The 20,286-nt window shown below is 43.1% G+C and overlaps 1 protein-coding gene, 1 long non-coding RNA gene and 1 pseudogene across 2 annotated transcripts in view; 2 read left to right on the plus strand and 1 right to left on the minus strand.

The window, feature by feature from the left end:
* The window catches only part of Heatr1 (HEAT repeat containing 1), a 48,949-nt gene extending 48,554 nt beyond the window's left edge, over positions 1–395 (minus strand). The window contains exon 1 of the mRNA XM_052727208.1: positions 264–395. The gene's annotated coding sequence lies outside the window, so the exon portion shown is untranslated. The remainder of the gene's footprint in view (positions 1–263) is intronic.
* Positions 396–696: 301 nt separating this feature from the next.
* On the plus strand, positions 697–16,734 carry LOC128104355 (uncharacterized). Its single transcript, XR_008215971.1, has 3 exons — positions 697–1,020; positions 14,402–14,516; positions 16,255–16,734. It is a non-coding gene; the product is annotated as an uncharacterized LOC128104355 (long non-coding RNA).
* Positions 7,891–8,856, plus strand: LOC128104354 (60S ribosomal protein L6-like; annotated as a pseudogene).
* Positions 16,735–20,286: the final 3,552 nt, after the last annotated feature.

Below are 20,286 nucleotides of genomic sequence, written 5' to 3' on the forward strand. Positions count from 1 at the left end.
AAGTTTTTTTCGAAACTTCAAGCGGCTTAACTTAGCAGCACAGGCCTCATGTACCGGCAACACCGCGCTCAGTACGCTCGAGGACACAGAAACCCGCCGCCCAGGCACTCCAGAACCCGCGAAACTCAATCACCACGGTAACAGCATTAACTATACCTCGGCAACACATGCTTTCCCCAACCCGGGGACCACGGCTGCAAGGCCCACCCTGGCAACCCGTCCCAAGCCGCGGCTGCTCATGGCCGCACCGTGCTCCTCCTCACCCTGAACTCGGAATAACAGCAGGATTCGACAACCAACACTCTTCAGAACAGCTCCCACATGGTGCCGGCTCTATTCCGGAACTTTAAAGCACTCTTCCTAGGAACTTCCGGTTTCGCCCTACGGCAAGAGAAGAAGGACATGTTTGTAGGAAATGCGATACGGTAGCCCCGCCTCCCCGACACTAAGCCAGCCTCGTGCGGATCATTAAATTCCCCACCTACTTCCCCCTCCAAAAGCCTGATCCTCGAAGCCCCTCCCTCGGCCTCCGCACCTCTTTCCAAGACCCCACCTCTATCCACGCTACTCGCTGTCTTTTACTAAGCCACGCCCACAAACCCTACCTTTCAAGGCCTTTCTTTCCCGAAAACCACGCCTATAAGGCCCGCCCCTTTCGGAGCCCCCCCCCCCCCCCCCCCCCCCCCCCCCCCCCGCAAACTATAGTTTGCTGCTCTGGGTTCCTGCTGTCTCTCCAAGTGTTGTGTGCCCTTCGGCTAAGGTCTGGGATTCAGTCTCTGCTCCACCTTTTGGAACTTTTACCTGTAGGTAGCAGGGATGGGCCTTTCACGAGATACTTAACCAGCCAGCTAGGAGCTGAGGCTGAAAGCCGCGTTGAGGAGTGCAGATGTCTGCACCACGCCTCCTCCTCCTCTGTAGGAACCTCCTCTAATTCTTCATCTAACTGAGTTTGTCACACGCTATGCAAGACAGGGACAAACCTGGGATGAACGGCTGACCCCAATGCAATCTGGTTGATTTGTAAGTACTGAACACTCGCCGCACTCAGCTAGTGACAACTTTATCACTTTTGCTTTGTCTGCATTCCTAGGGGGTGGTATTTTTTTTCTTATTCCTTTTTACTATTTAAAATATGACTTTTTGGGGGGAGGGGGTGTGTTCGAGACAGGGTCTTTCTGTGTAGCCCTGACTGTCCTGGAACTCGCTCTGTAGAACAGGCTGGTCTCGAACTCAGAGATCCGCCTGCCTCTGCCTCCTGAGTGCTGGGATTAAAGGCATGCGCTGCTATCGCCCAGCTTGAAAAAAAACTATTTTCAGTTAAAAAAGTAAAATGTCATCGGGCAATGTGAAGGGAGAGTTCAATGGGGGAATAGCTTCTGGGTTGTGTGTGTATGGGGGGGGGTGTCCTTCCTTTCTCAATGCTGGGAGCCATCTGGCCCAGACCTGTGCCTCCATTCCCTCTGGCTCTTAGTATCTTTTGACCTCCTTTTCTCAGGGTTCCCTGAGGGAGGGATTAGATAGAGACATCCCATTTAGTACTGAGTCCTTGAGATCTCTCACTCTCTACACATTGTCCAGCTATGGGTCTCTGTATTTGTTCTCTTCTTCAGGAGGCAGTTTCTCTGATGATGGCCGAGCAAGAACACTGACCTATGAATATAGCAGAATGCCTTTAGGAGTCATTTTATTGATCTAGCTATATCTATGTATTTATGTGTATATGTATAATACATATTATATATTAAGATGTAATATGAATATAACATAGAAGTCTATATATTATATTATACATATGAACAATAGTATACATATACTATAGGAACAATAGCATATATATGAACAATAGTAGTTGGTTTTCTCCTAGTTCCCTGGCCTATCTAGTCTCAGGTTCTTGGCCACCTGAGCAGTGTCAGCCATGGGATCCATCTCATTTTTTTATTTCATTTGTCCATTAGCAGACATCTAGTCTATTTTCAATTTCTGATTCTTATGAATAGAGCAGCAATGAATATGAATGAGCAAGTGTCTCTGTAGTAGGATGTAGACTCCTTTGTGTATATGTCCAAAAGTGGTACTTACTTAGGATTTCTATTGCTGTGAAGTGACACCATGACCACGGCAACTTTTATAAAGGAAACATTGAACTGGGGATGGCTTACAGCTCAGAGGTTTAATCCATTATCGTCATAGCAGGAAGCATGGCAGCATGCAGATAGACATGGTGCTGGAGAGGTAGCTGAGTGTTCCACATCTGGATCCACAGGGAGCAGAAAATGTCAGTGACACGCTGGGTGTAGCTTGAGCATCTGAGACCCCAAAGCCTACCCCCAGTGAGCACTTTCTCCACCAAGGCCACACCTACTCCAACGAGGCCACACTTTCTAATAGTGCCACTCCTATGAGCCTGTAGGGACCATATTTTTTCAAACCATCACAAGTGGTGCAGCTGGATCTTGAGATAGATCTATTCCCAGCTTCCTGGAGAACTTGTCACACTGATTTCATAGTGACTGTACAAGTTTGCACGCCCACCAGCAATGGATGAATGTCCCCTTCGCTCCACACCCTTATCAGCCTGAGCTGCCATTTGCTTTATTGCCCTAGGTCATTCTGAGGGATGTAAGATAAAATCTCAAAGTAGTTTTGATTTTCATTTCCCTGATGGCTAAGGATGTTGAACATCTCTTTAAGTGCTTCTCGGCCATTTATGTTTCCACTTTTGAGAATTCTCTCTTTGTATCTATACTCCATTTTTTTAATTGGGTTGTTTTCTTGATGTCCAGAGTTTTTAGTTCTTTATATATTTTAGATATTAGTGCTCTATCAGATGTGTAGTTGGTAAAAATCTTTTCCCATTCTATAGCCTCCCACTTTGTCCGATTGATGGTATCCTTTGACATACAGAAGCTTTTGAGTTTCATGAGGTCTCATTGTTTTTCTTAGTGCCTGAGCTATCAGTGTTCTGTTCAGAAAGTCTTTTCCTGTGTCAATGAGTTCAAGACTACTCCCTACCATCTCTTCTATCAGATTCAGTATATCTGGCTTCATATTGAGGTCTATGATCCTTTCGAGTTGAGTTTTGTACCAGGTGATAAATATGGATCTATTTGCATTCTTCTACATTCAGTCATCCAGTTTGACCAGCACCATTTGTTGAAGATGCTCTTTATTTCCAGTGTGTATTTCTGGCTTCTTTACCAAAACCCAGGTGTCCAGAGGTGTGTGGATATATATCTGAGTCATCAGTTCAATTCCATTGATCAACGCGTCTGTTTTGTGTGCCAATACCATGCTGTTTTTATTACTATGGCTCTGTAGTACAATTTGAGGTTAGGGATGGTGAGACCTCCAGCAGTTCTTTTTTTATTCAGGAGTATTTTAGCTATCATGGGGTTTTGGTGTTTCCACATGAAGCTGAAAATAGCCCTTTCAAGTTCTGGGAAGAATTGTGTTGGAATTTTGATGGAGATTGCATTGAATCTGTAGATTACTTTTGATAGGATGGCCCTTTTTACTATGTTAATCCTACCGATCCATGAGGATGGGAGATCTTTCCATCTTCTGATATCTTCTTCAATTTCTTTCTTCAGTGCCTTAAAGTTTTTATTATACAAGTCTTTCACTTAATTGGTTAGAGTTACTCTGAGATATTATATGTTTTTGAGGCTATTGTGAAAAGTATTGTTTACCTGATTCCTTTCTCAGTTCATTTGGCATTTGTATATAGGAAAGCTATTGATTTTTGTATATTAATTTTGTATCCTGCTACTTTGCTGAAGGTATTTATTAGCTGTACGAGTTTCCTGGTAAGATTTTTAAGGTCTCTTACGTATACTATCGTAGCATCTGCAAATAAAGATACTTTGACTTCTTCCCTTCCTATTTGTGTGCTCTTGTTCTTCTTCAGTTGTCTTATTGCTGTAGCTAAGACTTCAAGTACTGTATTGAATAGGTACAGAGAGAGTGGACAACCTTGAATTGTTCCTAATTTTAGTGGAATTGCTTTGAGTTTCTCTCCATTTAAGTTGATATTGACTGTGGGCTTGGTGTAAACTGCTTTTATTATGTTGGATTACATTTGTTGATTTATATGTGTTGAAGCATCCCTGAATCTTTTGGAGGAAGCCTGCTTGATCATGGTGTTCTTACATTAATTTGCCTACTTGATTCCCTGGCGTGGCCAACTAGTTTCCAGGGAGATGGTGTCTTGGGTCAGACAAAGGGATGGTGGGGGGGGGGGGGTAAAGAAGGCTGCAGAAGAAGTACACAGTACACTGAGAATCATATTTTTCTTTTAAACCATACCTGGGTCAGAGAATTGGTTCAGTGGGTAAAAGCACTTCCTGCTAAGCCTGACGACTTTAGTTCAATCCCTGGGATCCACGTGGTGGAAGGAGAGAACCAATTCACACAAGTTCTCTGACCTCCGTATGCCCACGCACACACACATAAATACTAAATTTCTAAAAAATAAAGCCTAGTTGAGGCACAATTTACAAACAAAAATGCACCCATTTCAATGAAACTGTTTGGCAACTTTAACAAATGGACATGCAGGTATGACTCTGTCCCAAGTCCAAACAGAATGTCAGCAACCCTAAAATATTTCCCTGCAGCCTCTGCGATGATGTCAACATATCCTAGCCCCAGGTACCAGGTCACCATACAGCAAAGCTGCATATGTTGAACAGTGTGGACTAGATGGGTGAGGCTGGATGCTCTGCCTGTCTTTTCTGGAGGCATCCATTTCTCTCCAGAGATGGGGCTCACAGATACAACAGTGTCAGGTTTTCTGCACCCCTCTTTGACTGGAAATGAGGGCAACCCACCTGTCCTTTGGAAGGAATGCTTGGCAAAATTCCTGCGTTTCTCTTCTTTTGATTAACATAATTTTCACTGTTGTTTTAATGCTGTTTAAAGCAAAAAATAAAAAATAAAAAACGTCTCATGTATTTCTGCAGACATTTAATAATCTGCATCTATGTGAGGTATTCATTGCCTTGCAGAGAACAACAAGAAAGTGCTGGCAGGGCCTGTTCCTTCCTTATAAAATCCTTCAAAAATTATTTTTCTTTCCTGACTATCCCAGAAAACTGACCTTTCTAAAAGCAATTAGCTTTGAATATTTAGTAAAGAATAAATTCAGTCTTATTTTAATCCATAAGATATTTTTGCTTTGAATATTTTGTGGAAAAAATGATCTTCTCTTACATATAAATAGTCATATTTTTGCATAAGCCATATGTACATATGCTTTTTTTAAGAAGTAGAGTCTGTGTAGCCCAGGCTGGACCGGAACTCTTGGGACTCTTGACTTACCCCCAAGTGCTATAATTACAGGTGTGTATGCCATGATTCTGGACTCCTCTGCATGCTTTTAAAAGCATTATCAAAATGGAAGTTTACAATGTGATACTGACATTTGGTTCAGTCTGTTTCTGCAGCTTCAGGGGTATATAGTATAGTGCCACTTTTACTTGTAAGTAAGCTAGTACTAGCAAGAAGAACATTAATTCAGATCATATACATATATACATATTATATATACATTATATACATATTATATAGATTACATTTTATATATATTTTAAAGGATCTCACTATGCAGCCTTGGCTAGCCTGGAACTCACTGTATAGACCAGGCTGACCTTGGACTCACAGAGATCTGCGAGCTTCTACTCTCTAAATGATGGACTTAAAGGCATGTGCCACTACACTAGAAGAGGCTCCAGGTTTGATCCCCCAGCACCAGCACCCACCAAATAATCTTCATATCAAAGGATTATTTATATTCAAAGTATCTAAATTTGAATGCTTATATAAAATTAAAGCTATTTTTCACTTGTTTATAAAATAAATCTTCCTACTGGACAGATGGCTCAGAGATTCAGAGCATGTACTGCTTTTACAGAGGACTTGAGTTCAGTAACCAGCACCCACCTTGCAGGGATTCTACCCACCAGCTCCAGGGCATCCAGCACCCTCCTCTGGCCTCCAAGGCACCTGCACTCATGTACACAAACACACATAGTCATATAATTGAAATAAAAAAAGTTCTCTTTCTCCTAAGAAGTCAAATGCAGATGATAAGGACAACATTTTAAATAAAATTATTTAAGTAAACCTGAAGTTTTAGTCCTTGATAAATAATATCTTAGGAAATATATCACAATTGATAATTATAATTTTATTATTTAGTATTGAGTCATATAAGCTGTTTAATATTGCTAACTATTCTTTAGCTTCTGCATTCCATTGTTGGGAATGCTACTCTAATGTCTGAGTACACCCACAACCATAAGCTGGAAATACATAGGGAGACTAGAAACTGGATCTTTGTGACTTCTTAGAAATCATTTCCACTATTCTAGAATATGTTATGTTATGAGAGGAAGGGTGACTAGTTCCCCAGTCCCTTCTTCTCACTAAGAGCTACTTATTGAGACCCCCCTCCATGTAGCCTGAACCCGTGTCCAGAAAAGCACAAGCCTAGGAGCATCCCGCCTGCTGTCTGTTGTGAGGACACGGGAAAGAGCTGGTTCCAAAAACTCCAACACATGCATATTTATTTTTAAATTTTTATTTATGTATATGTGTGGGTGAGTGCACATATGTGTAAGAGTATATGTGTGTGAGTACATGCATATGTGTGTGTATTTGTGTAAGTGTATTGTTGTGGGATAGTCACCAGAGAAGACTGCTCGGATATAGGCTTATGCCAATAGAAAATCTTTATTAGCTGGCTGGCGACTATGCTAGACGTTCCGGATCCCAGTGTAGACCCAAGCCTTTCTCAGGATGAGCTTTTAAGCACAAAAACCATGTTCTGGATTGACACACTTCAGTTGACAAGAACAGTTAGCCAGGAGTGGAACTAGAAGCCAAAAAGTAAGGTTAGTACATTTAGAGACTTTCCCAGAATGATGGACTTGGATGGATCAGGTCTTTGTTTTAGTTTTGGCAGGTGATGCTGTCTACCTGCTGAGCTTTACAATCTGAATGGTACTTCCATCAACTGGGCTAAGATCTGGGGGCCTGTTACATGTATGGGTGGGTGTGTGAGTGTGTGTGTGTTTGTGTCTGTGTGAGTATATGTGTGTGTGTGTGTCTGTGTGTGTGTGAGTGTGTGTATGTATGCGTGTGCACACGCGCACATTTTTGCACTCGCCAGTGTTTGCAGGTGCTGAGGAGACAGAATGCAGCCTGCCAGGCTTGGCCTCAGACACCCAAGTTTATCTGTTGTTGACAAAAAGAAATGAGATTAGCTGGGCACAGCGACACATGCCAGTGATCGCAGTCGTGGAGGCCGAGGGATCAGGAGTTCAAGGTCATCTTCAGCTACACAGCAGGTTTAAGGCCAGCCTGGGCTACATGGGATTGTTTTTTAAAAAGAAAGGAAAGGAAAAGAAATAGAAAGGGAAGGAAGAGGGAAAGAGAAGGGAAGAGAGGGGAGAGGAGGAAAAGAGAAGAAGGAAGGGGAAGGGGGAGAGGGGAGAAGAGGAAAAGAGGAGAAGGAAGGGGAAGGGGGGAGGGGGAGAGAAGGGAGGACTATCATTAGCAAAGTAAACCCAAAGTGTAAAGTTTATGCTTTGTCCAAGTGCTAAACATGTGTAACTAAAAGATTGAGGAGTTATTCATGTTACTATGAATTTGGGTATCACTAAAAATTATCTTTTAGACTGTTTTGAAACTAGCTGAGAGGGAGATAGAAGTTGAAAAAAAGTATTTTAAAATGGTAAAAATAATATAATAGTTCATATTTCGAAATAAATAATAGTATCAGAAGCAATAGATAAAACAAGATCTTAACAATAAAACCCAGCAGTATCAGTTTTAATAGTTCTGATCACTTATTATTGTGGGACTTTCCTAATATCAATAAAATGAATTAAAAATGGAAAAGCCGCCCATCTTGCAAGATGGCGGGTGAAAAGGGCGAAAAGCCTGACACAAAAGAGAAGAAACCTGCGGCCAAGAAGGCTGGCGGTGATGCTCCTGCCGCTGGTGCCGGTGCCGCCAAAAAGGGTGACCCTAAGGTTAAAAAGACCAAGCAGGGGAAGCCCCACTGCAGCCAGAACCCTGTCCTGGTTAGAGGAATCGGCAGGTACTCCCGATCTGCTATGTATTCCAGAAAGGCCTTGTACAAAAGGAAGTACTCAGCTGCCAAAACCAAGGTTGAAAAGAAGAAGAAAAAGGAGAAGGTCCTTGCTACTGTCACAAAACCGGTTGGTGGTGACAAGAACGGCGGTTCCCCGGGTGGTGAAGCTTCGAAAAATGCCCAGGTATTATCCTACGGAAGATGTGCCTCGGAAGCTGCTGAGCCATGGCAAAAAGCCCTTCGGTCAGCACGTGAGAAGGCTTCGGGCCAGCATCACTCCTGGGACCGTCCTGATCATCCTCACCGGGCGGGCGCCACAGGGGCAAGAGAGTGGTTTTCCTGAAGCAGCTGGCCAGCGGCTTGCTACTTGTGACTGGACCTCTTGCCCTCAACAGAGTTCCTCTGCGAAGAACACACCAGAAATTTGTCATCGCCACATTCACAAAAGTTGACATCAGCAAAGTTAAAATCCCCAAACACCCGACTGACGCTTACTTCAAGAAGAAGCAACTGCGCAAGCCCAGACACCAGGAGGGGGAGATCTTCCACACTGAGAAGGAGAAATACGAGATTATAGAGCAGCGAAAGGCTGATCAGAAAGCTGTGGACTCGCAGATTTTGCCAAAGATCAAAGCTGTTCCTCAGCTCCAGAGCTACATGCGATCTCTGTTCTCTCTGACGAACGGGATGTATCCTCACAAACTGGTTTTCTAAATTGCTAACAACCTAATTAAACAACTTCATGTTAAAAAAAAAAATGGAAAAGCCAAAGAAAATTCTTTCCCAGCTTTCGGAATATTTTACTTAAAACAAAATAAATAAATCAAACAAACAAAACCCTCTGAGATTTATGTAACCCAGGCTTTGAATTCCTGATCTTGCCTCCCCTTCCCAAGCTCGAAGATGAAAAGCATTTTTCACAACACCCACATAGTATTTTACTTTTAAAATAAATATTTTAAGTTTTGAGTTTGAGTTTGGGGTGTGTGTGTGTGTGTGTGTGTGTGTGTGTGTGTGTGTGTGTGTGTGTTTTGGTTTTTTTTTTTTTTTTTTTGAAGAAAAAGATTTGGAAATACACATTAGCTAGAAGTGCCGGTTATACCTCTGGAGACCAGCAGGTGGCACTAAAGCCCCTTTCATGGACCTTCCGGTGGTCAGTAGACTTCCCAGCTGCCTTATTGAAAGCAGCCTCTTTCAAATTAGAAATGTATATACTGTTGTCTAAATATTGATTCATTAACCTTGCACATGTTGTAAAATTCAGTAAAACAATGCTTAAATGTCACTTAGGGAGCTACAGATCTTAAAAATGTTTAGCTGTTCTCAGCTAGTGAGAACCATTCAGTCATCTGCTTAATAAACCCATTAAATTATAGGTGTGTAAAGCCCTAGTCCCTTCCTTTCCTTCTCTCTGCCTCATACTATGCTAACTTTTGCTAACTACTTGTCACCACAAATATTGATTATTGATTAATTGAAAAAGACCAGAACTGACATAGATTTTAGAAATGCCAACTAATGATAATAAATGGTTTATTATATTTATGTTCTACATCTTTAAAAAGTTAAATATAGGCCAGATGGTGGTGGCCCATGCCTTTAATCTCAGCACTTAAGAGGCAGAGGCAGACGAATCTCTGAGTTTGAGGCCAGCCTGGTCTTTAGTGTGAGTTGCTGGACAAACAGGGCTACACAGAGAAACCCTGTCTCGAAAAACAGACAAACAAACACAAAAAGTTAAATACAGGGGCCAAGGGGATGACTTGGTGGGTTAAGAGCACTTGCTTTGTATGCACGAGGACCTGAGTCTAAATTCCCAGAACCTTTGTGAAGAAAAAAACAAAAAACCAAACCAAACCAAAACAAAACAAAAGCTGGGTATGCTTGTAACCACAGGACAGAGTCAGTGGAGACAGGAGGATTGCTGGGGCTTGCTGGCTGCCAGCCTAGTCTAGATTCAATGGGGGAACCTGTCTCAAGGGAAAAAGGCAGAGTGACAGAACAGGACACCTGACATCCTCCTCTGTGCCCCCCCCATACACATACACACTAACAAGTGTGAAAGATATGCATCTTATGTACATGTATACTAAACTAGTAAATGTTTAAGTAGCTGGGCAGTTGTGGCACACACCTTTAATCCCAGAACTTGGGAGGCAGAAGCAGGCAGATCTCTGAGCTGGAAGCCAGCCTGGTCTACAGAGTGAGTTCCGGGATAGCTAAGCATACACAGAGAAACCCTGTCTTGAAAAAACAGAAGAAAAAAAGAAAAGTAGAAAAAGTTGAAGTAATAAAATATATAGAGTAATATTTATTAATTTATTATCATTTAATATTTAATAACATTATTCAAAGTGATATTACTTGTTCCTGACAAAGACATATTTTAACACATTACCAGTAATATGGTAAGGAATTACCACTCTTTAGGAAGCAATTTGGAAACATGTGTCTGGAACTCGACATATGTGCATTCCAATTAATGCACTAATTCTATTTCTGGAAGTCTTTAACAAGCCAACATTCCGGAGCCAGGAACAGACCATTATCATCCTATTGTGTGGGATGTCAGATTTTTTCAATTATAGGGACTAAAGAGAGGGCTCAGTGGTTAAGAGCACTGGTTGCCTTGTCACAGAACCAGGGTTTCTTTTCCAGCATCCACATGGCAGCTCACAACCTTCTGTAACTCCAGTTCCAGGGCATCCGACACTCTCTTCTGTTCTTTTGGGGCACCAGGCATACAAGTGAACATATATTTAGGCAAGATGCTCATACACGTAAAATAAAATTAAAAATTAAAAATATAAGTTGTATATCATTAAATATAAATATAGTTAATAGAAATACATAATCTTCTCTTTCTTTTTGAGACTGAGTCTCACTATGTAGTCCTGATTATCCTGGAACTCACTATGTAGACCAGGCTGGCCTTGAACTCACAGAGACCTACCTGACTCTGCCTCCCCCAGTGCTGAGATTAAAGGTGTGTGCTACCACACCCACCATAAATATAAATATTTAAATATAGTCTTCAAAAACTATAGTTTGATAACTTTAAACAAAAGCAACCAAAGGTATTTTTCTAGTTTATCCATGCATATCAATAACTTTTTGTATAGTGTCATATTTTTGTCTTAAATCAACCTCTAAGGTTTTAAAGTTTAATATGCATGATTTTTTCCTATAAATAACTTCATGTAAATAACTTAGTGGAGACAATATACCAGGACTTCAATAGGGCATATTTTGGGTCACACTATTTTAATGGCATTCCTTAGATGGAAAATAATTGTACCCTCTAAAGAAGGCTTTTAGTGCTGGGGTCAGTTTTCTAGAGAAAAGGAGCTAGGGAGTGGATGCAGTCCTGTTAAAGACACTGGGGGCTGGGAAAAGCACAGTAGCAGAGCGCCTGCCTAGCATGTGCAAAGCTACGGGTTTAGGGGTGTGTGTGTGTGTGTGTGTGTTAAACATTGGGAAATTTTGAATTCAGTATCTCAGAGGAGCTTTCTGGAAAAAAAAAACAACAGTATTGTACAGGCAAAACTTTCAAACTTGTTTTTGTTTATTTATTTTGTATGTATAGGTGTTTTCCCTGTATGTATATTTGTATATCATGTAAAGTATCTGGTGTCCTCAGAGGCCAGAGGAAGGCATCAGATACCCTAGTTTGGAGTTAGAGTTGTGAGCTACCTTGTAGGTACTGAGAATTGAACCTGGGTCCTCTTGGAAGAACAACCAGTACTCTTAACTGCTAGCCATCTTTCTAGCCCTCACTATTTTTAATTATGTGCATGCACATGGTACATGTTACATGCATGTGAGTGCTGGTGCCCAAGGTCAGGGACAGCAGACCCTACACTCAGGGAGCTGGGGTTCTAGCAATTGCAAGCTGCTCCATGTTGTGCTGGGAGTTAATCCTCTGCAAGAGCAATGCTTACTCATGACCTCCGAGCTATCTCTCCAGTCCTCAAATAACCTTTTTTTTGTAAATTGCCACTTAAGCTGGATGAGGTGGTACGTGGCTTTAATCCCAGCACACAGGAGGCAGAGGCAGAGGCAGACAGATCTCTGTGAATTCAAGCCAGCCTAGGGTATATAATGAGACTCTGTCTCAAAAAAAAAAAAAAAGTAAATCAGAAAAGGAAGTAAATATTGGTTCTATGGCTTCTTAGAGAATTCTAACAAAACGTCGTCATCGTCGTCGTCATCATCTCTGTGTGTGCTGGGATCTGAACCTTGGTCCTCATGATAGAGGAGCTCACATTTTTAACGACTGACACATCTCTCCAAACACAATTTCTTTTTTCTTTTCTTCTTATTCTTTTTTTTTGAGACAGAGCTTCATTTTCCAGGCTGGCCTTGAACTCACTGTGCACTGACCCTGGCCTTGAACTCTTGGCCTTCCTTGCTCTACCTCCTAAGTATTGGTACCACAAGCACAGGTCTGGGCATTTGTTTATTTTTAGTTGAACTCTTCCAGTATCCTGGCCCCTTTCCTTGAATCTTCTTTTGTCTACGGACCCAGTGTCTCAGAGCTCTTGCGTCACAGCCACACCCTTGGCCTAGGAGTGTGACTGCAGCCCACTCCTCCGATGGCTGTGCTGGGCTGTTCTCTCAGCTGTGGTGTCCTGTCCTTAATGATGGTTTTACTTCTTGTTGCTGTTTAGTGACAGTGTCTTCTTATGTATCCTAGGCTAGCCTGAAACTCACCATGTAAGCCTAGGCTATCCTTGAACTCATAATCCTCCTATCTCAGCCACCCAAGTGCTAGGATTACAGGCATGTACCATCACTACCACCAAAAGTAAGCCTTTATTAGGACATCATTTACGTATAAAATTGTGACAAAAAAAATCCAGATTGATATTTTGCAGTATGCTCTTCTTTGTTTTGTTTTTTGTTTTGTTTTTTTTTTTTTGGTTTTTCGAGACAGGGTTTCTCTGTGTAGCTTTGCGCCTTTCCTGGATCTCGCTAGAACAGGCTGGCCTCGAACTCACAGAGATCCGCCTGCCTCTGCCTCCCGAGTGCTGGGATTAAAGGCGTGCGCCACCACCGCCCGGCTACAGTATGCTCTTCTTAACAGCTCCTAAGTTATATCCATTCTCTTCATGTATACATATGGTGAACTTGGCCTCTGGGTATCACTAGTGAATTAGTGTAGCCTTACATCACACTGTATGTAGGTCAATGACCCTTGGTGCATCTCTGACCTCTTTCGCATTTCTCCTGCCTCTCTCCCATAACGTGCGCCATTCTAAACACAAGATATACTTCCACTTGAAGACCTTTGCAGTTATTGTCCCTTCTCTTAGGTATTGTCCCTGTCCTGGTTAGCCTCAACTGTCAACTTGACATAACCTAGAATTATCTGGGAAGGGAACCTCAGTAGAAAACTGCCTGTGGGCATGTTTCTCGGGGGATTCTCTTGATTGCTGATTGATAAAGGAGGGCCCAGCCCACTATGGATGGCATCATTCCCTAGACAAGTGGTCCTCAACTGTATAAGTAAGTTAGTTGAGTCTGCTTGCTAGCCAGAAAGCAGAATTCTCTCTAGTCCCTGCTGTACTCCTTCAGCTATGAGGAGAGTTCCTTGGTTGGATATAATGCTGTGTGCACCACCAAACAGGCTTGCCTTCAGGTTCCTACCTTGAATTCACTCCTTGATATATATATACCTCAGTAATGGACTGTGACCTGGAAGTGTAAACCAAATCAACCCTAAGTTGCTTTTGGTCAGATTCTTTTAGCACAGCCACAGAAGGGAAAGTAGGGCGGCCTCTCTGTAGGTCGCTGTTTGAGTACCCCAACCTGTTTTGGGTGAGTCCTTGCCTGAAGACTGCACAAGAAGCTCCAGGCCATCATCACTGGCATGGCGCCTCTTCTCCTTTCTTTAGCACATACTGCTCAGCGTGCCACATGTATCTATCAGGCTTGTTTACCTCCTGCCTCTCAGTCTGAACTGGAAGTGCTCTGCATGCAGAGATCGATATCTGGAACACTGACTGACACAGATCAGGTACTCAATAATTATTCTTTGAATTTCTTACCAATTTGACAAAAGCGTTTCATTTTTCCATAGTACAATCCCCCATGCCCTGCTCAGATTGACAAGATGATACTAAATTGCAGGGGTGACTCACAATTCTGCTTTAATGTTTCAGCCCTTTTTGGCTAGAAGTTCTTGATGCTAGATGAGTGAGACAGAAAGAGCTAGAACACACAGGGGATCCGATGCCTAGTCAAAGATTCCAAAAGTTCACTTGGAAGTCAGTTGATTGGACCTCCTAAACTCACTTTCAGAACACCATGGGCACAAAGGGACAACTCCAGAGAAGCCTGAGAAGATTGAAAGGTGCCAGAACTGGAAACCAGATCTGCCCTCTGGGAAAGGCTGGCCCTGGAAGGACAGGAACAGGTACATTGAATGCCAAGGGCATTTGGTGCATTTGAAGAGATGTTGTCCTGAAGACAGGGGCATCAGGGAGCATTATAGAGGGCCCAGAGGAAATGACAACTCTGTTGGGAAGGAGACATCAACAACTCACAATCTAAGAGTGATGATACTTAGAAGATAAGCTTGTCAAAACCACCAAGAGAAGATATACAGAGGGGGTGCCGAGGATGAGCTCAGTGGGTGGAGGAGGGCTTGCCCATCATGCATGAGACTCTAGGTTCAATCCTCATCTCTGCATAAACCAGCATGATAGTGCATGCCCCAAATCCAACACTTGGGAGGTAAAGGCAGGAGGATCCGAAGTTCAAGAACATCTTTTTGGCTACATAGTGAGCTTAAGGCCAGCTGCTTGTGATACATGAGACCCTGTCTCAAAAACAAAAAACAAACAAACAAACAACAACAACAAAACAGCAAGAACAAAAGTATATGAGGGTAAACTACAGGATATGGAAAATCATTGTAATTCATATACCTAACAAATGGCTCATAGTGAGAATATTTAAGAAATTATTCCAAATTATATACATATATTCATATGTGCATGTTTGTGTATGTATGTATGTGTGCAAGGGGATGCAGTAAAGAAATTACTGAAATGGCCACTCCATTATTAGGGGAGAAGGTTTTTATTGTGGGTAAGAGAGAGAAAATAGCCAGAGCAGAGAGAATAAAAAAACAGACCGGATGTGGCCAGGGCTAGGAAAGTGGAAAAATCATGCAGGGATGAGTAGCTAGGGGGAGGGAAGCTTGTGAGCTGGAGCAGGCCTGGGGGTTTATGGTATAAGTGGGGGTGAGTGAGAGATGCCAGCATGCTAGCATGGATTAGAAATGTGTAATACATACTTGTGACTAGAGACTGCAGGAGCCTGGAGGCCAGCATGGACTTTGATATGCTGATACGTACCACAGGTATATGATCCATATGTTTCTTCTTCGAGGGAAATAACTCCTTTTGTCGGACAGAAAACAAGTTCCTGAGAGACTCTGGCTTTTCTTTAACCACAAAAAGTCCTTCTATAGTCCATCTTGAGCACATTTCTAGATACATGCATCTCCCCAGACCTATCCAAACACACACACACACACACACACACACACACACACACACACACACACACACAGAGAGAGAGAGAGAGAGAGAGAGAGAGAGAGAGTAGGAAAATGAGCAAGATACCTGAACAGTCAGTCAATAAAACAACAATGACGTTCTCCACATTAGGTGTAGCCCATCAATCAAAGCCACAGTAGGGTTTCACTTCACATGACGAGCATGGCTGATACAAGAGAGATTGTCAGGGTCTGGGGGTGAAACTCTGTACTTGTCCAGCATGCATGAAGCCCCAGGTTTCATCCCCATGGGGGAAAAAGAAAGAAGAGAGGAGAGAGGGAAAAAGAAGAGAGAGATAGAGAGAGGAAGGAGAAAGGGAGAGACAGATAGACTAGCATATAGGAGCTGGGCGTGGTGGCGCACACCTTTAATCACAGCACCCAGGAGGTAGAGGCAGGCAGATCTCTGTGAGTCTCAGGCCAGTCTGGTCTACAGATGGTTCCAGGTTAGCCAGGACTTACATAGTGAGGCCCTGTCTCAAAAAAAAAAAAAAAAAAAAAAAAAAAAACCTAATATACTGCTGGTACAAATGCAAATTGGTACAGATACTTTGTTAAATTATTATTTCACAATTAATTAAACTCTTAGGTGTGCTGTTCAGAGCAGAAATATGGATGTATATGACCAGAAGACATGCCTAAGAAGACCCACAACAGTATCATTTGTAACATCTTGACCCAGGGCCAAGCCAGACATCCAGCAGAAGAATGGACACATGTGCTTGGAATGCCACACGTGGGAATCCTGCTCAGCAATGAACCAACACTCCATTGCTCTGCGCTGTAATTAGACTTTCACAAGCATCCTGGTGAGCAACAGGCATCAGATATGGAAGGATGCACATGACACAATTGTACACATATGAGAAAGTCAATGACTGCTAGTGCCTCTTAAAGAACTAACCTGTGCAGCAGGGATAGGAAGTTAATGGGCAGGGTGAGGGTTTTCTGGGCTCCTGTGATGGTCTCTTTCTGGATGTGGGTGATAAAATGTGTTCACATTGTTAAAAAAAAAAAACTTCAAGCTGTACATTCTACTTTTCAATATACAAGGTATATACTAATAGAGTACTTTTTTTTTTTTTTGGTTTTTCGAGACAGGGTTTCTCTGTGTAGTATTGCGCCTTTCCTGGAACTCACTTTGTAGACCAGGCTGGCCTTGAACTCACAGAGATTCGCCTGCCTCTGCCTCCCAAGTGCTGGGATTAAAGGCGTGCGCCACCACCGTCTGGCTAATAGAGTACTTTTTAAAAAATTATTTAAAGAGAAAAGACAGAACCGGCCTTAGGCAGCAGTCGGTATGTAGCAAGGCCCAGATGCCAGGCAGAAGGCCCAGGCATGAGAAGTAGCCTCAGGCAAAGGCGAACAATGAGAGTTACACAGTCCCACAGCCAGGAAGAACGAAGTCGCTCTGGAGAGCAGAGCTGAGCTACACAGACAGCTTTAGCACAGACAATCAGCTCAGGGCCCAGAGCTGCCACTGACTGCTTCCCTTGCCCCCCCCTGGCACATCTGGATCTCAGCTACTCTGGTTGCAAAATAGAAATATTACAGAGCTCCCAAGATTTCTATGATATGGAGAATGAGTTTACCAAGTACTCGTTATGATAATAGTCTCTTTACTTCAACAGGGACAAGAGGTCAAGTTTAGGTCCCATGAACAATGTGGAAACCCACAAACACAGAACAGGGGTCAAAGGTAAAGCTGAAGACACACTGAGAGAGACTCAGGTGTGTTTCTGAATCCTGGGCTTATGATGCTCCAAGTTCAGAATGTAGACTCTGCAAGGATCAGGTTGGGAAGAGGATGAGGAAAGATAGGGACCTGGACCTAGCAGGGTATTTTGTCCATAAATGTGACACGTGATAGTTTCTCCTGCCCTGGTACACTTCTTCCATCATGTATAATGGAGTCTGTTTTAAATGAACTAATTTTATTTTATATATGTGAGTGTTTTATCTGTGTATGTATGTGCAGCACATGTGTGCTTGCAGAGGTTAGAACAGGATGTTAGATACCCTGGAACTGGAGTGTAGGGATGCTTGTGAACTACTTACTCTCTGGGTGCGGGAATCTGTAGATAGCATTTTCCTGCCTGGCCCACAGTCAGGACAAATCTCTATCACCTGCCAGTCCCACAGCCCCTCAGACCCAACCAAGTAAACACAGAGACTTATATTGGTTACAAACTGTATGGCTGTGGTAGGCTTCTTGCTAACTGTTCTTACAGCTTAAATTAATCCATTTCCATTAATCTATACCTTGCCACATGGCTCATGGCTTACCAGCATCTTCACATGGTGTTTGTCATCGTGGCGGCTGGCAGTGTCTCTCTGACTCAGCCTTCCACTTCCCAGCTTTATTCTCCTCCTTGTCCCGCCTACACTTCCTGCCTAGCCAATGGCCAATCAGTGTTTTATTTATTGACTAATTAGCAACACATTTGCCATACAGAACATCCCACAGCAGGAATCCAAACGGTGGTCTTCTGTAAGGACAAGAAATGATCTTTTTTTTTCGAGACAGGGTTTCTCTGTGTAGCTTTGCGCCTTTCCTGGAACTCACTTTGGAGACCAGGCTGGCCTCGAACTCACAGAGATCCTCCTGGCTCTGCCTCCCGAGTGCTAGGATTAAAGGCGTGCGCCACCACTGCCCGGCCCAAGAAATGATCTTAACCACTGAACCATCTCTGCACCTCTCTCTACTTACTCCGTTTTCCCTCCTGAGCCAGCACTGGCCCTGGGACTTGCTTTGACCAATACAGTTAAAACAGCCATGATATTCTTCCTTGCCATTTTCGGTTTGCTTTCTTGGAGCCCAGCTGGCAACTATAAGGAAGGGCAGGATCCCCTCCTGGAAAGAGAGACCACATGGAGAAGCTAAGGTGACAAGGAGAGCCAAGTTCTCCAGCCAAGGGTCAGAGCCAAGACCCTCAGCAGGTGAGAGAAGCTTTCCTTCTAGGAAAGCTCAGTGACCCACACAACCCAGATGGATCAGCAGGTCCTGGCTAACATCTTAGAGAGCAGAATCGTCCATTCAACTCACAGAAGCATAAGAAATAAAAAATACTGGCTGTGTTAGGTTTGGAATTAGCTTGACATGTTAGTAGGATGGTTAATGTTACATTGTCAACTTGACAGAATCACCTGGAAGATGGGCCTCTGGGGGTGCCTGTGGGGACTGTCTTGATGGTACTAACTGAGGTGAAGGAATGTGCCCACTCTGGGTGGCACCATTCCCTGGCTGAGAACCTAGATCACACAGATGGAGAAGAGAAACTGAGCAGCAGCGTGCATTTGCTGCTCTTCCTTCTGACTGTGGACATCATGTGACCAGCTGCTTCCCGCTCATGCTGCTTTGACATGCTTGCCATGATGAGCTGGACCCCAAAAATGTCAGCTAAAGTAAACCCTGTCTTCCTTAAGTTGCTTTTTTGGTCAGGCTACTTTATCAAAGCACCAGAAAAGCAGATGGCTTCCATATATAACTGTCATCAAAACGAGGGTCTCACAGTGAACAACTGCTAAGGAAAACCCAGCCCATGTGCAGTGGCGTGGGGTCAGGGAGGAGGAAGCTGGAAAGGATGTGCAGAGCTGATAGAGCAGTGAAGAAGAGCTGAGAGCACAATGCCAGGACCACATTAGAAGCTGGAAGAAGGGTAGCAAGGGCTGTTGGTGACCACAAGTCCTGTACCGTGTTAGACTCCTGCCTGATAGTCTTGTGAACGTTGCAAGGAGATTTTCCAACACAACGTGGAAAGTACCAGTTGCCACGTTTTAACTGCCTGTGATAAGACAAAGGAGCGAGATGAGATGAAGAAAGAACTGCCATGCTACTGTGATCAACAGTTGACAAAGATTACCTGAAGGGAGGGAGGGTTTGAGTTCATTATATCTGAAGGGATACAGCCCATCATGTGGGGAAGGACATGGTGGCAGGTGGCGCCATGGTGGCAGTAGTGTGCATCTGGGACTCTTTACCTCCTCACATCTTGTCAGAACAGGAAGTAGAAAGTGGACAGGAAGTGAGGCTGAGCCAAAAACAATCTCAAAGATCACCCCCAGTAACTCATTTCCTCCAGAGAGCCTCCACATCATAAGAAGTCTTCCAAAACTGCATCACTTGTTGGGGTACAAGTGCCCAAACACTTGAGCCTATGGGAGACATTTCGGGATACTGTGAAATTCAAACTATGACGCTGTGCTAAAGTGTTAATCTAATTAATCTTATCAATAAAAAATCAGGAGTTAGAAACCTGAAAGATCAGAGGAGCTGGGGAGCAGCCGCGAATTGCTTCCTACCTCTTCTGTTCCTCAGTCTAAAAGGCCAAGATCCTCTCTCAGCCCTCTCTCTACAGTCCTCCAAACCTCTATGGTTGGCTAGTTGCTAGCTCCACCTTCGGACTCCAAGCTAACTTTATTTATCAGAACACAACCAAAACATCACACATTTCCCCCTTTTTGTCTAAACAAAAAGCAAAGGCTTTAGCTAGCATAGTAAAACTATATACAATAAGTATGATAACTACATTCAAATATATACAGGCAATAATTACACTGTCTAGTACATTTGCATTTGACAAATTCAGAGAAAATATTCCATTATCTATCCTATCTTTGC

This window comes from Peromyscus californicus, unplaced genomic scaffold (genome assembly GCF_007827085.1).
Source record: "Peromyscus californicus insignis strain IS unplaced genomic scaffold, ASM782708v3 Scaffold_8__1_contigs__length_139910024, whole genome shotgun sequence".
In the NCBI taxonomy this organism is placed as follows: Eukaryota; Metazoa; Chordata; class Mammalia; order Rodentia; family Cricetidae; genus Peromyscus; species Peromyscus californicus.